The following is a 17,248-nucleotide window of genomic DNA, read 5'->3' on the forward strand; positions in this document are numbered from 1 at the left end:
GAGTATTACTCAGCCATCAAAAAGAAGGAAATCTTGCCATTTGCAACTACGTGGATGGAAATGGAGGGTATTATGCTAAGTGAAATTAGTCAGAGAAAGACAAAAATCATAGGACTTCACTCATATGAGGACTTTAAGAGACAAAACAGATGAGCGTAAGGGAAGGGAAACAAAAATAATATAAAAGCAGGGAGGAGGACAAAACAGAAGAGACTCATAAATATGGAGAACAAACTCAGGGTTACTGGAGGGGTTTTGGGAGGGGAGATGGGCTAAATGGGTAAAGGGCACTAAGGAATCTACTCCTGAAATCATTGTCGCACTATATGCTAACTAATTTGGATGTAAATTTTTTTAAAAATTAAAAATAAAATTAAATAAATAAATAAAATAAAATAAAATACCTAGGAATAAGCTTTTTTGAAGAAAAACATTACCAAAAAATACAGACAAAATCTGGTATAGACATTACCAGGTATAAGACATTACCAAAAAATACAGACAAAATCACAATACATCTAGAAATAATCCTACTCCAAGATGGAAAAATCTAATATTAGAAAAATTTGGTTCTCCCCAGGTAAATCTATAAAGTTAAAATAATTCCAATAAAAATCAAAATGTTACTGGGGTTTCTTTTTAAATTTAACTTCATTCCAAAGCCCACCAGAAAGGGTAGGTGAATGAAAAAAGCTCACAAAATGTTGAAAAGTAATGAGTGAGGAACTTACCCGTATGAAAAACAGTATAAAGTAACAAAAAATTTTAAAAGCATAGTACTGACATTGTGAATTGACAATCAGGTAAATAAAATACAAACAACAGTCCAGAGGTAGTTTTACACACACGGAGGATTTCATATATGATAAAAGAAGCATGAAACCAGAAAGCAAAGGATGGCTTATTCAATGGATGTTACTGTGACAATGACTGTCCATTTTGCCAAAGACTAAATATAGAGCCCTTTGTAACATCATACTCTAAAACAAATACCTGATTAATTAAAGTTCTAAGCATGGAAATCATAAACATGTAAGAAGAAAATATAGAATATATTTTTTTTAAATATTGAGGTAAGAGATTTTTTTCCTAGACTGCAACTTAGAAGACGTTTAAAAAAAAAGACGAAATTAGCCTGTTCTGAAAATACAGTTTAACAAAATTGACCCCATTTGAGATAGAAGGTTTCAGCAGGCCAGCTCCCACAGAAGCAGCAGAAAGTAATCAAGGAGGAAAAAACAGCAACCGAACTGGATGTTTCACGGAAAATAGAATTCCACCAAACCGTCAGGGGAAAAAAGTATTCCTGAGGTTCCAAAATTGATTGGACATGAAAGAAAATGTCCTAATTCACTTTCCAAAGCAAGTATAACACAATACTTAAACTCAGTGGAGTACAAAAAAGGAAGTTGAAGACCAATATCACTTATAAATATTAATCAAAATGTTCTAAATAAAATATTAGCAAAAATAATTCAGTAACACATTCTGAAAAGAATGTAACATGACTAAGTGGGATTTATTCCAGGAATGCAAAGTTGGGTGAATATTAGGAAATTTATTAATCTAATAAAACACTTCAATAAATCTAACAGAAAAATCATGATTTTCTCCATAGATACCCGTGGTAGACTGAATAATAGACCCCAAAGATACCCAGGTCTTCATCCCAGGATTCCATGAACCTTATCTCATATGGAAACCAAGTCTTTGTTGATATGATTACATTAAGAGTATTGAAATAGAGAGACTATCCTGGATTATTTGGGTGGGCCCTAAACACAATCACAAGTGTTCTTATAAAACAGATGGCAGTGGGAGATTTGACACTTAGGAGGAAAAGCCATGTGACCACGGAGCCAAGATTGGAGTGATGCGTCACAAGCCAAGAAACACCAGCAGCCACCAGAAGCTGGGAAAGTCAAGGAATAGATTCTTCCCTACAACCTCCAGAGGGAGTATGTCTCTGCTGACACCTTGATTTCATCTTACTGATGCTGATTTTGGGCTTTTGGCCTCCAGAACTGTGAAAGAATACGTTTCTGCTGTTTTAAGCCACAAGGTCATCATAATTTATTACAGCAATGCAATGCAAGGCCAAAAAAGCCTTCAACAGTATTCAACATCCATTGCTGATTTTAAAAGAAACTCAAGAAAAAAGAAACTGATGGTACTTTCTTAAAATGATTATATATATTTATATGTCCTATGCCTAAAGCCCATATCCTACTTAAAGGAGAAACACTGCAGGCATTTATTGTATTAAGATGGGGAACAAGGCAAGAATGCCCCCTTTCTCCACTACTTCATATTAGAGGGATTAACCAATGCAATTTGAGGGGGTAAATTGATTAGAAGCATAGGAGCTATGAAAGAAATAAAACCATCTCTACCATTTCTACTTGCAAATGATATGATACAAATGGAAAGGTATCTTTGTTCTTGGATAGGATGACTCAGTGTCATAAAAATGTCAATTCTTAGTTAACTTATAACTGTAATGCTATTCCAATGAAAATACCAACAAGTTTTTTCTTATGTGGTTAAATAAAGTTCATATGGAAATCATAAAAATGCAAAAATGGCCAGAAAAATACTGAGAATGAAAAGTTCTGAAGGGAAGCCAGCCCTACCAGACATTTAAACACTTTATAAAGCCTCCATCATTAACACCCTGTGGGGCTGGTGCATAATAAATAGTCAAACAGACCAGTGGCATAGAATATAAAGCCCAGAAATAGACACAAGTACACACAGAAAAGTAATATATGCTGAAGGTAGCATCTCACATCACTGGGGCAAAAATGAGCTTTTTCATAAGCGGTGCTGGGACAACTGTTAGCCATTTAGAAAATGGTAAAAGCAGATACAAACCCCACAATGTACCCAAGAATAATTCAAAATGGATCAGAGATCTCAATGTAAACACATGAAACCTGCAAGTGCTAGAGATAAACATGCCAAAGGTTTTCTAACTATGACTAAAAATCCTAATGCAACAACAAAAAAAGTTCATGCATCTGACCACCTAAACATAAAAACATTTTCATAGCAAAAAATAATAATAAACATAAAGAATAAACATAAAACTGACAAAGAGAAAACACTTGCAATTAAATCACCACTAAAGGGCTAATATCCCTGACATAGAAATAATTCTTTAAAATTGATGGAAAAGGGGCACCTGGGTGGCGCAGTCGGTTAAGCGTCCGACTTCAGCCAGGTCATGATCTCACGGTCCGTGAGTTCGAGCCCCGCGTCGGGCTCTGGGCTGATGGCTCAGAGCCTGGAGCCTGTTTCCGATTCTGTGTCTCCCTCTCTCTCTGCCCCTCCCCCGTTCATGCTCTGTCTCTCTCTGTCCCAAAAATAAATAAAAACGTTGAAGAAAAAAAAAAATTTAAAATACAGGTCTCATGGGGCGCCTGGGTGGCGCAGTCGGTTAAGCGTCCGACTTCAGCCAGGTCACGATCTCGCGGTCAGTGAGTTCGAGCCCCGCGTCAGGCTCTGGGCTGATGGCTCGGAGCCTGGAGCCTGTTTCCAATTCTGTGTCTCCCTCTCTCTCTGCCCCTCCCCCGTTCATGCTCTGTCTCTCTCTGTCCCAAAAATAAATTAAAAAACGTTGAAAAAAAATAAAATTGATGGAAAAGAAAAAAAATTAAAAATTTTTTAATTAAAAAAATAAAAAATAAATAAAATAAAATAAAATTGATGGAAAAAGAATCAGAAAATGGGCAAAAGATATGGAACACATGATTTACTCTGTGTGTATGTGTTCCTTAAATATTTAGAGATATATACAACCTCACCTATTAAAAAAGAGAAATGCAGGGCTCCTGGGTGGCTCAGTCGGTTGGGTGTCTGGCTTCAGCTCGGGTCGTGATCTCGTGGTTTTGTGTGTTCAAGCTCCGCATCGGGCTCTGTGCTGGCAGCTCGGAGCCCGGAGCCCGCTTTGGATTCTGTGTCTCCCTCTCTCTGCCCCTCCCCCACTGTGCTCTGTCTCTCAAAAATAAATAAATGTAAAAAAAAATTTTTTTTAAAGAGAAATGCAAATGGAAACTTAACCTCACCCATTGGAATGGCAAAATTAACAAGCAGGAAACATTCAGTTGACAAGACTGCGGGCAGCAGCCACTCTTGCGCATTGCTGGTGAGAATGAAGATTGGTTCAAACTTTACGAGAGGGGAATTCAATAATAACCAAAGTACATGTGTGTTTACCTTTTTATCCAGCTATTCCACTTGTAGGAATTTACCCTGAAGATACACCTCCAACAAAGCGCTGTCTACAATTACAAAGTTTTGCAAACAACCTAAATATTCACACACAGGGAGAGTGGTATATCCTCACAATGAAGTTCTATAAAAAAGAATGAGGGGCGCCTGGATGGCTCAGTATATCGAGTGTCCGACTCTTGATCTGGGCTCAGGTCATGAACTCATGGTTCATGAGTTCGAGCCCCACATCAGGCTCTGTCCCTGAGAGAGAGAGAGAGAGAGAGAGAGAGAGAGAGAGAGAGAGTGCAAGCAGAGAGAGAGGGGCAGAGGGAGAGGGAGAAAGAATCTTAAGCAGGCTCTGCACTCAGCTCATCTCAAGACCGGAGATCACGACCTGAGCCAAAATCAAGAGTCAGACACTTAACCAACTGAGCCACCTAGGTTCTCTCAGTCTGTATTTTTTAAAGCTAAAAAAGCAAAGGGCAAGAGGGTAGCTTCAGCGTGGTCCCAAAGTCTGGAAGCATAGGCTAATATACGTAAGAAATGATTAATTGCTATTACATTACAAAGTTTTCAATGATATCATATGATATGTTGAGCGTACTGTCCTTGATTAGCAATGCATAGTTTAATGCATTATGCAAAACTGTTATGAACATAGTTTATCAATACAGCATTTCTATCAACCCCTGCACATGCGCCTTTGCATTGTTTCAAGGGATTCATGTTTCTGATTTTCATGGAATCTACCTATCATTAGCATGCCCCAGAAGTAATCGAGGAGTTTCAGTCATAAAAAGTAAAACAAAAACACACACGTTTCCGATTTCATGGCTATTCTATGTAGTATACTGCCTTTTGCATAAGAAAGAAAAGAAAATGAGAATATACATAAATGTATCTACTCATTTGTACAAAATAAACAGAGAAGATAAACCAGAAATTAATGAAATTAGTCACATACACAGGGTAAGTGGGATCAGAAAGGACAAGACAGGAGTAGAATTGGGATAGAAGGAGGGGGCAAAAGTGATGCTTCTCTGGGTACACTTATTTTATTTTTTAAAGTTTATTTACTTATTTTGAGAGAGATCACTCTCGGCCTTTTGGATAAGATCAAGTGTATTTATTTTGAGAGAGAGAGAGCATGCATGTGCGTGCAGAGGCGGGGCAGAGAGAGAGGGAGAGAGAGAGAATCCCAAGCAGGGGCTCCAACCCACGAACTGTGAGATCATGACCTGACCCGAAATCAAGAGTCAGACACTTAACTAATTGAGCCACCCAGGCACCTCTGGGTACACCCTTCTAAGTTGTTCTAACTTTTGAAATTATGTTAATACTTTACACAGTGGAAAACACTAGAAACATACACAAGTAAGGAAGAAACCTAGCTAATGGAATACAAAGAGAAATAAACAAACCTAACCTCATTTGAATGAATAAAATCACCACACTAAAGGAGAGGGAGGTAGAACCAACCCAGGTAACTTTAGCCACCCTGTTCTGACAGTGTGTTCTCATCCTAAGCCAAAGGAGTTAGACGCATTAAACGCTAGCTTGTTTCTCCCAATGGTATTGGTTAGCAATCCTGAAACTACTTTCTATGTGTTTTAGGGCTCATTTAGGAAATGAGTAAATATTTTGTGGATAATAGGAGCCCACTTCTCCTACAGTGGCATGCAAGACCTGGCTCGCACCAGTGAGGACCACTGCTGTACATCTCTTCCTAACTCCCTGTTCAGTGATGTCATGTTGGTGGTTTGAAAACGGCCATGGAGGGAGTTTTTACACCACGGAAATTGGCAAATGCTGCAAAGCATAGATAAAAGTTTATCTCCTGGAGAAGTTGTTAACCATTTACCAGCACACCTCTGGCAAATACAGCAAGTGGGAGAAGGCTAGAATAACCTTGTGGTGTTGTAATGGAACTGGAGGTATTGTTATGCATACATATGTTTCCTCACTCTGTTGAAAGAGCCTAGAAACAATGAATTCCAGGTAGCAATGAGCACACCCACAGCACAAATACTGCTTTCTAAATCCTATTCTCTACTAAAAGGAAACGGGGCTCTTTGGAGAAATAGCAGATTCTAGGACTGTGGCAGAGAAATTAGCTATTAAGCCTATAACATCTCGTCCCAGAAAGCGAGGAGTGCTCAAATGATAGGAATATATCTAAAGGACACAAAATCTAGGGCACACAATCCAGTTTAGAGGGACCCCTTGCTATCCAAATCCAGAAAAATTTGAGCATCAAGAGAAATCATGATGGTAACATACTATATCCATCGAATGAAATAAGAATCCCTGTGTGCATACTAATAAAGAGAGAGAGAGAGGAGAGAAAGCTCTTCCCTACAGTAGAATGTCAACTTCATTATAATAGATGGAATCAGAAAATCACCATACAAAGATGTACATGAATGTTCATAGCAGTTTTTTTATTTTTTTAATGTTTATTTATTTTTGAGAAAGAGAGAGACAGAGTGTGGGGGGAGGGGCAAAGAGAGAGGGAGACACAGAATCCAAAGCAGGCTCCAGTCTCTGAGCTGTCAGCACAGAGCCCGACACAGGCTCAAACCCACGAACCATGAGATCACGACCTGAGCCAAAGTCAGACACCTAACCAACTGAGCCACCCAGGAGCCCCAAATGTTCATAGCAGTTTTATTTGTAATAGCTAAAAACTGTAAACAACTCAAACGTCCATCAACGATCAATGGATAAACAAACTGTCACATGTCCATGTCCATAAAATGGAATCTTATTTAGTAACTAAAAAGAACAAACTATTAATACAATAACATGGATGAAACTCAAAATAAATATGGTAAATGAAAGAAGCCAGGCCAAAAAAAGAGCACCTACTGTGCTTGGATTATACAAATTCTAGAAAACGCAGCTAATACACAGAGACAGAAAGCAGAGTGGTGGTTGCCTGAGAGAGGCAGGTGAGGTTAGAGGAATTTCAAAGGGGTGTGAGGAAAACTTGGGGGTGATGAATAGGTTCACAAGCTTAACTGTGGGGATGGTTTCATGGGTGGTAGACATATGTGAAAACCTGTTAAACTTTATACTTAAAACACAGGCAGTTTAGGGGAGCCTGGGTGGCTCCATCGGTCCAACTTCAGCTCAGGTCAAGATCTCAAGCCCCACGCCAGGCTCTGTGCTGACAGCCCAAAGTCTGGAGCCTGTTTCAGACTCTGTGTCTCCCTCTCTCTCTGCCCCTCCCCCACTCACTCACATGCACACAGGCGCATTCTCTCTCTCTCAAAAAATGAATAAACATTTAAGAAAAATTTTTTAGGGGTGCCTGGGTGGTTCAGTTGGTTAAGCAACTGACTTTGGCTCAGGTCATGATCTCACAGTTTGTGAGTTCGAGCCCCGCGTCAGGCTCTATGCTGACAGCTCAGAGCCTGGAACCTACTTCAGATTCTGTGTCTTCCCCTCTCTCTCCCCCTCCCCTGCTCAGGTTCTGTGTCTCTCTGTCTCTCAATAATAAATAAACGTTAAAAATTTTTTTTAATTCTTTAAAAAAAATAAAAATGAGGGGTGCCTGGGTGGCTCAGTCGGTTGTGCATCTGACTTCGGCTCAGGTCGCAGTCTCACAGTTTGTGGGTTTGAGCCCCACATCAGGCTCTGTGCTGACAGCTCAGAGCCTGGAGCCTGCTTCAGATTCTGTGTCTCCTTCTCTCTCTCTGCCCCTATCCTGCTCATGCTCTCTCTCTGTCTCTTAAAAATAAATAAATGTTAAAAAAATTTTTTAATTAAAAAATAAATAAGTAAATAAATAAAAATGAAACACAGGCAGTTTATTACATGTCAATTATTCCTCAACAAAACTGCCAAAAATTTTTAATGACCACGCCCTTAATAATTCATTCAGGCAAGAATCACCAATGGATGTTAAAAACTAATGGATAAAAGTTTGAGGCAAGCAGTACATTTAGATAATTTCAAAGTATCCCCCCTTAAGCTACTTATTAATTACATTATTTTATATAATTACATTAGTTATTCATTACTTACAAAAGGGAAAGCAGTAATTTTACCGCGGAGACACCTAGAAAACACCAGTATGACAGACTGAATAATGACCCCAAATGATGCCCCCGTCTAAGCCCCAGAACCTATGAATATATTTCCCTACATGACAAAAAGGACTTTGCTGATGCAATTAGGTTAAAGATCTTGAGAGGGGGAGATGATCCTGGGTTATCCAGGTGGGCCCAACATAATTACAAGTTTCCTTAGATACTAGAATAAAATAGAATTATACATAGTAATTGGGGCGCCTGGGTGGCTCAGTCGGTTAAGCGTCCGACTTTGGCTCAGGTCATGATCTCGTGGTCCGTGAGTTCAAGCCCCGCGTTGGGCTCTGTGCTGACAGCTCAGAGCCTGGAGCCTGTTTCAGATTCTGTGTCTCCCTCTCTCTGACCCTCCCCTGTTCATGCTCTGTCTCTCTCTGTCTCAAAAATAAATAAATAAACGTTAAAAAAAAATTTTTTTAAAGAATTATACATAGTGACAAAAAGATATCCACAATATATTATCATGAGACAAATGAAAGGTTCCTATATAAGCCCATAATAAATGAGTCCATATTTGTTAAGAAGAATGCATAACTACATTGTATATAAATACAGAGACAAAAGTCCAGAAGGAAACACACCACACATTTATTAGTGGCAACCTCTATTGCTGAACTATTTGGACTCCTCATAACAAAACTGAACATAAAAAAAGGAACAACTTCACATTTTACTACAGAAAATTTATATTATGTATGTTGAGACCGTGACTTTGTGAAAGACGAATATCCCTCTAAATTTAATATAGAAGGCATAAGATTTAGAAGATATCAATGTTCAGAAAATTGGCTAATGTTCAGCATTACCCATCTAACCTTCAATATGATCTAAATCTCCCTCTCCCCCTCCCTCCCTCCCTCTCTCTCTCCCTCTCTCTCTCTCTGTTTCACACACACGCACACACACACACACACACACACACACACACACACACACACATCCCTCAGGGACATGAGAAATTTGACTTACAAATCCACAGGGAGAGAAAAATCTAAGAATCGAAGGTGGGTGTTTCCATTCATGAGGAACATTAGACCACAGCTAAGGGCACTGCTAATGTTAATGCTAACACTTTTCCAGTTAATAAATACAAGTTGAACTTCTATAGTTTACCCCTGAGAGGTGTGTGACTGTATATATCACAGGGTAAAGTCAGTGGTGCATTGTTCCAATTTTAGTACATGTGCTGCTGAACTGAGCACCAATCAGTGGTGCATCAATGTCCAGAAATACAGACTCAAGTCTTCCTCCTGGTCCACAGTATTCCCTAGAGAATCCTCCAGACATGCCCAAGACACTGCACAGGCCTGGAAAAGCAAGCAAGTGCCTGGAAGCGGTTATACCTAAAATTTGAAGTAGGTCCTCAGATAGGGGACCAAGGGAACAGGACAGTGTTTCTCTAAACCCCAGCAGTCCAGCCAGCAGAGCCAAGAAAGCCAGCCAGATCAAATACCCAACGAACTACCACCACCGTCAAAGCAAATAAGAGAACTAAGTCAGGAAACCAAAGTAGGTCAAGCCCAGGGAAATATCCAGTCACTACTCTAGCTGACTTGTATTCCCTCTTGCTCCCCGTGGGAAGTTGGAGTCCAGTCCATAAAAATTCCCTCCAGCCTCTGACACCCTTCATGTCACATCCCCACTGAAATACAATTTTGAAGGCTTTTAGTCTCTATCTATTATCCTCTGGTTCACCTACTAGGCAAACCAAATACGCAAACGAGAATAAATCTCAAAGTCTTAAGACACTACATAACTGTGAAGCCTCTTAAGCAGCCACATCCCTGCAGCAGTAATGTCTGGGATGCATTTCACAGCCGCTGACTGGACACCATATCTCAGACCCCAGTAACCCAGATAGTCAACTGACTGGATTTCTTCCATGACAATTTATCTAAAGCCAAGAAACTGCAAACTAATATAAACTGTGTGATGTTGATGAGAACAAAGTGCATTCATTCCTATTCAGTATCTTTCATGTTCTCCGTCTCCATTTCTGAAACCCCAGCACCTAAATCAGAAGAATCCTCAAAAAAAATCCCTTACGTGCTCTGGATGTGGATTTGCCAAGATGTGGATTTATAATTTCTAACAAATTTCAAACCAAAAACGAATCGGGGTTAATTATCAATTGATTGGAAAGTGGAATTAAGCAGAATATCCCATGTCCTAAACATTCTAGGTAGTCAAAGAGTCTATTTATTTCCCCACAGTATTCTAGCCTTAGAATGCTACTGTATTTGAGAGCATCTTAGAGCTAAATCACATAATTCATTTCCATCCTTTTACAAATGAAGGAATGGAGGCTTAGGTTACAATTTGACTGATCATTATATTCTTAACATGAACAGAAGTACATAAATGCAAAAAAATGTTACCCAACCAAAAATATGCAAATAAATGCAATGATCTCCAAATGTGCCCATCAGGATGATTAACTTTGTTTGTAGGGATAATACCAAGTAATGATTCTTTGTAGTCCAGAAATTACTCATCCTCTATCTCTCAGTGATTCAGCCTTCCCTGACCCCGGAAATATGTGACTCTTGTTTCTACTTGTTCCTAGAGACTCTGTAAAATTGATGACAATTTGTGTTGTCTTTGAGGGCTTTTTCCTCAAAGTTTTTATTTAGATTTGGTTAAGTTTTACTTTTAGTTTATCTTTGGCTTCACCACTGCAATGTCACTAGGCCTGCTCAAGTTCAGTATGTTTTGGATTTTCTGCACTTCGGGTCCATGACTTTTGGGAATGAGAATGTCTTACATATTCAAATTTCAGATTTAACACATGTCTTAAATGTCAGAATTCTAGAAGCAAATATCAAGTATTTCTTCCAGTACACATTCTCCTAAGTCCACTGACTTTTCCCCTCTAACTCACTGATTTCTTACCCAGCCTAATCCAAGGAGCATTTTGCATGAATTTTGAGCACAGAGGACACTCAGGTACCTTAGACGTGAAATATCACATGTTAAAATGACATTCAGCTGAACTAGACCAATGAATCTGATTCATTGAAACCATATTTTAACTAAAGTGAGCTGAAAACTTGTGTCCATACAAACCTACATATGAATGTATATACCAACCTTATTCTTTAAATTTTTTTAATATTTATTTTTGAGAGACAGAGAGAGACAGTGCACGAGCAGGGGAGGGACAGAGAGAGGGGGAGACACAGAATCCAAAGCAGGCTCCAAGCTCTGAGTTCAGCACAAAACCCGACACAGGGCTGGAACCCTCAAGCTGTGAGATCATGACCTGAGCTGAAGTTGGACGCTCAACCAACTGAGCCACCCAGGTGCCCCTATACCAGCTTTATTCTTTTTTTTTTTTAAATGTTTATTTATTTCTGAGACAGAGAGAGACAGAGCGTGAGTCGGAGAGGGGCAGAGAGAGAGGGAGACACAGAATCCGAAGCAGGCTCCAGGCTCCGAGCCGTCAGCACAGAGCCAGACGCGGGGCTCGAACTCACAAACCGGGAGATCATGACCTGAGCCGAAGTCGGTTGCTCAACCGACTGAGCCACCCAGGCGCCCCTATACCAGCTTTATTCTTAACTGCGCCAAATTGGAAGCAACCAAGATGTCCTTCAGTAGGCAGGTGGATAAACAAATTGTGGTACATCCACACCAGGGAATATTATTCAGCAATAGGAGGAAGTGAGGCATCCAGCCACAAAAAGACATGAGAGAATCTTCAACACATACTGCTAAGGGAAAGAAGCCAATCTGAAAAGGCCACATACTGTATGATTCCAACTACATGACATTCTGGAAAAAGCAAAACTGGAGACAACAAAGAGGTCAGTGGTTGTCAGGGGTTCAGAAGGAGGGATGGAAGGATGAACAGGGGGTTCTTCAAGTCAGTGGAACAATTCTGTATGATACTATGATGGAGGATAGATGACATAATGCATTTGTCAAAACCTATAAAACACAGTGAACCTTAACATAAACTATGCACTTTAGCTAATAATAATGCATCCATATTGGTGCAGCAAGAGTAGCAAATGTACCACACTAATGCAAGATATTAATAGAGGGGGAAACCGGGGTGGGAGGGAGCAATATGGGAACTCTGTACTTTTGTTCAATTTTTCTGTAAACCTAAAACTGCACTAAATAATAAAACCTATTAATTTTAAAGATTCTTGAAATTACCCTCGATAACACAGCATGCTTTAGCTTTCTAGGTAATTACTAGAAGCAGGACTTTAGTGACTTGATCATTTCAGCAAATTGGCTTTTGTCAAACTGATTCCCAGCAATCCGGCCTGCTTCCTGCTGAAGCCACACTGATCCTTCTGTTCCTCAAACACGCCAGGCCCTTTCCAGCCTCGCCGCTTTGTCTCCCCCTTCCCTCAGCGCTCCAGAAGGCTGGCTGGACCTTACCCTTCACATCTCAGCTCAAATGTCATCTTTCCAGAGAAGCCCCCAGTGATCACTCTGTCCCCCAAACACATGGAGTGACTATCCAATCACCCTATGTTCTAGGCAGAACAACGGCCCGCCCCCAAAGATATCCAAGTCAGAATCCCTGGAGCTTGTAAACACATTACCTCACATGGCAAAAGGGACTTCCCAGATGTCATTACATTAAGGACCCTGAAATGGAGAGATTATCCTGGATTCTCTCTCTTTCCCTCTCTCTCTCTGCCCTTCACCCCTCATGCTTTCTTTCTCTCTCAAAATAAATAAATAAACTTAAAAAAAATGAGGAGGTCTTTATTTTACAAATTGGTAGTAACTTTTTCTAAAGTAATGTATTACAAATACCTTTCTTGCTGCTTGCTGTAAATGACAATTTTTAGGGATTAGGGACTATATTTCACTTGTTCTAACAATTCCTTAAAAATTTTAAAGTTATTTCCACCCATTTTCATGAATTATCTCAATTTTTAAAATTAACTGCAAAAAAAAAAAGCAAAGCGCTACAGTATCGATATACAAATGCATTACCAACAGTTCCACGTCTTTAACACAACTATAATCTATCTTCTCATCTGAGACACAGAATGGTCCTAGTTTTGGGCTGCCCAGACAGTATTGTCCTCATTGCAAAACAGGAAGCTCAAGTTCAGAGCGGTTAGCTGAGTGGCTTTGTGCAAGGCACTCGCTTAGTCTGAGGTAGTGTCGGATGTAGATCCCAAACGATACGGAGCCGTGGCCGGGAGGACTGCAGCTGCCCTTAGCTGGTGGCCTCTCCCTCCCCACTTCCTGGGTTCCCATGGAATCGACCACAATTCCATCTGAATAGTTGCGATCTTGTACCTTCAGCCTCTCTTGAGCCCCCTGGTCTTTCCAGCTTCCCTATCTGTAACCCCGTCCACAGGACTCGTTTCTTTGCCCTGGAGAGCAGACAGGCTTCTGGCTTGCTGACCCAAGCCCTTGGGTCCTGGGGCCCTTCAGTTCAGTGTCTGCAGAAGTGGCCACATGGCTCAATGGCAGGTGCCTTGATTTGCATCATATTTGCTGCCTTTGACTCAGAGCTAAGGATATCTAGGAGAACACCATGGTCTCTCGTATACAGACTCTCCACCGACTCAGCCCAGGAAAGGGAAATACAGCTGGTGTCAGCCAGGGAGAAGCCTGCCGGCCAAGATGATGGCCCTAAACAACAGCTGGTCAGAATCAAAGCCAACCACTCTTCTGGCAGGAATTACATGGGAATCCTGATTAAACAGGTAGGTGCTAGCATAGGACAGTTGGATGAAGGCTGAGCTGGGGACAACCCACAGGACTGGTCAACTGTTCAGATCTCCAATCCTGACCATCAGTAGAAGTGCTGACAAAGGCCTAGAGAAATACTTTTTATCCCAGAGAACTAAGGTCTTTTTGGACCCCTTGTTCAAGACCTGGCTGTCTTGGGAGGGAGAAAGTTTAGTGCCTGTGTTTGATAAACAAGAGTATATCCCAGGGTGCCTGGGTGGCTCAGTCGGTTAAGCGTCCGACTTCAGCTCAGGTCATGATCTCATGGTTTGTGGGTTCAAGCCCCACATCAGGCTCTGTGCTGACAGCTCAGAGCCTGGAGCCTGCTTCGGATTCTGTGTCTCCCTCTCTCTCTGCCCCTCCTCCAATCATGCTCTGTCTCTCTGTCTCTCTTTCTCTCTCTCAAAAAATAAAGAAACATTAAAAAAAATTTTTTTAAAGAGTATATCCTCAGAGCAGTTTCCAAGAGGCAGGGCAACCAAGGCCTGGAGCAGTAAAGGGACTGTATTTCTAGGGTTTTCAGACATTTGTGGCCCTTTATGGACCTGTCACCTCAAGCAGCTATTCTTTAAATAGAAAACCTAGTGTTCAAATTGGAGTAGAATCGGATCAGCCCTGTAAGGCAAGAGTGGAGAGGAAAGACTACGGTGACCATACAGTGTTTCCTCTTGCATCCATCACCCCGCAAAACTAAGCCCGAAACCAGGCTCCAGCCTGTCAGAGGACATCAATCTGTCAACTGTTGTCATTCAAGCAGGGCCTGCAGGTAGGGGCAGAGGCTCGGTCCCCCTACCCTAAGCAGCCTATTTAAGTATTCCTTCCAGCCCTGTGCCAAGCCTTACCCTCCCTTGAGGTGTTCTGGAAACACAGATTTTTCCCATGTTATCACATGCCCAGGGCTATCTTAGCGCTTTTTAGGGACTGGTGGCCCATGGCACCCACCCAGCTGGGCCTACTCCATAATCCTACTCTGCTAACCCACACCTCTTAGCGTGAGGAGAGTAGGTCAGCCTATTTCCCATCGGGATCATACATGTGTGTTTGCCCCCTGACAAGAGCGTAGGCCCACTGAGGGCAGGAGTCAATCTTCTCCTGACTTTAGAGGTCACACAGATCTCTGGCTTCTGCAAATGTCAGAACACCTGGGACTCATCCAAAAAGACAATTAACTATTGAGTAAAACTTTAACCATAGAAAAGTTCAAAAAAAATAATTAAATGTTTATCAAGCATGGGGAGAAGTTTTTAAACTTTGATATATAATAGATGAAATCACAAAAGATTAGCTCAACACACTTGACTGTATAAAAGCATTTTCAAAATATGTATACATTTTAAGTATAATGATCATTTTACAGAGGAGAATACGAAGCTTAGGAAAGTTGAGTAATTTGAACAAGGCATATCCCTCAGCTTAAAAGGAGCAGGTCTGGGATTCCAACCCAAGAATGTCCGACACAGAGGCTTGAGTGCCTCAGGACCGCCCTCACTACTGCACACGGTATTTACTGGAGGCCAGAAGATGTGAATCACATGCACAACACACATATGTATACACATACGTATGTAGATGTGAGAATGTGCTTTCAAATAATTGTAGTAAATAACAAACAATACCTTTATCATTTTTTACAGCTTACGTAGATTCATAAGCAAAGCACAAGAAAAGAAACAAAACAATTCATAAAAGAGGAAATAGAACATGGAAGTAAACAAAGGTTCACTCTCCCTGGTGGTAAAAACACAAATGCAAGTTTAATGAGGCACCTGTTTTTGCTTATTAAATGGGCAGGGAAGAAACCACACTGGCCATGACTGAGGTAGTGGAACTAGTACCTTGGGATATTATTGGAGACATTGAGAATACATCTGCTCTCTAAGAAATCACTTTATATATACACCAAAAGTTTTTAAGTGTCCTAATGTAAATGAACGCTATTTTCATTCAACAGATAGTACTGTGAATCTGAGACAGGGAAAGAGAGCAGCTCCATTTTTAGAAAGGCTCCGTCTCTGCTGTTTCTCTGCTAGGCCCCATTTACTCATGTTCTATATTTCACCTTGCATCTGAATGAACCAAGCTGCTATCTATGTTCCCGCTCCAAGAGAGAGGCAGGAAAGTTAATCATTCTTGGATTCTTGTCCTAGGCTCCCAAACACTTTATCATCTAAGAAGGACCGGAGCCCAAACATGTCCCAGGACATTAGCTTCAAACCAACCTCTGCCGATGCTGACATCAATCCTCCCTACCTTCAGTGATTTAAGAAATAGCACCTATTATTCACCTGATACTCGCCTTTGAGGGGACCTTACTCTGGATTCCTGAAGGAACACGTACCTTGAGACCGTTTCCAATATAAGCCCTAACCCCGAGCAATGGAGAGACTCACTCTCCTTTCTTTTCCAAGTCTCCCAGACACTCAATCTGCTATGTGCTATCACTGACAGTATTCAACAAACTCTGCTTTCACTTCCTTCAGGTTCATGTTTGATTTTTTTTTTCTTTTCTTTTCTTTTCTTTTTTTTTTTTTTTATAGTAATCTCTACACCCAACATGGGGCTCGAACTCATGACCTCAAGATCAACAGTTTCATGCTCTTGCAACTAAGCCAACCAGGTGCTGATTTCTATCCTGCACAAAACCAATGACCCTCTTGGCTGGTCCTGTGTGACCCCCTCTGGGTCCTGGGGCCCACCCTGCCTACGTCAAATCCATTATGTATCAGGCATTGAACCAGGTACCGCTGGAGTAAGCAGGCAGGGGTATCGTTTCTGGTCATGCCTAGCTCTGGCTAGGGACTCTGTGTATGTGAGATAGAAATAAACACTGCCCTTGTCTAGGCCACTGTTGTTCTGGGTTTTCTGTTACTCATGGCCAAACCTAATCCCATTTATACAGAAGGTAAATGAGCTTTCACCAGCTGGTGTCTGGCTTCTCCATGGAGTAGGAAGCAAGATCATCAAAACAGAGTGAGCATATGGGAAGGAAGTAGAGGTCTGAGTAGCGTGGAAAAGGTATGAAATTAACACCATGGAAAGAGAGGGAGTGATCTCATCAGAGAAACATAGTAAAACAGTTGAGCAGTGACAAGTTCCTTCATGAATTTCCAGAAACAGATATTTAGATTCCATTTTTTAATTACTTCTTTAAAAAATTGTTAATGTTGGGGCGCCTGGGTGGCGCAGTCAGTTAAGCGTCCGACTTCAGCCAGGTCACGATCTCGCGGTCC

The 17,248-nt window shown here is 40.9% G+C and overlaps 1 protein-coding gene across 2 annotated transcripts in view; it reads right to left on the reverse strand.

The window, feature by feature from the left end:
- PSTPIP2 (proline-serine-threonine phosphatase interacting protein 2) overlaps positions 1-17,248 on the reverse strand; it is an 80,151-nt gene that overhangs the window by 46,673 nt on the left and 16,230 nt on the right. The window lies entirely within an intron of this gene.

The sequence above is a fragment of the Puma concolor genome, chromosome D3 (assembly GCF_028749965.1).
Source record: "Puma concolor isolate L17-30 chromosome D3, mPumCon1.1.hap2, whole genome shotgun sequence".
In the NCBI taxonomy this organism is placed as follows: domain Eukaryota; kingdom Metazoa; phylum Chordata; class Mammalia; order Carnivora; family Felidae; genus Puma; species Puma concolor.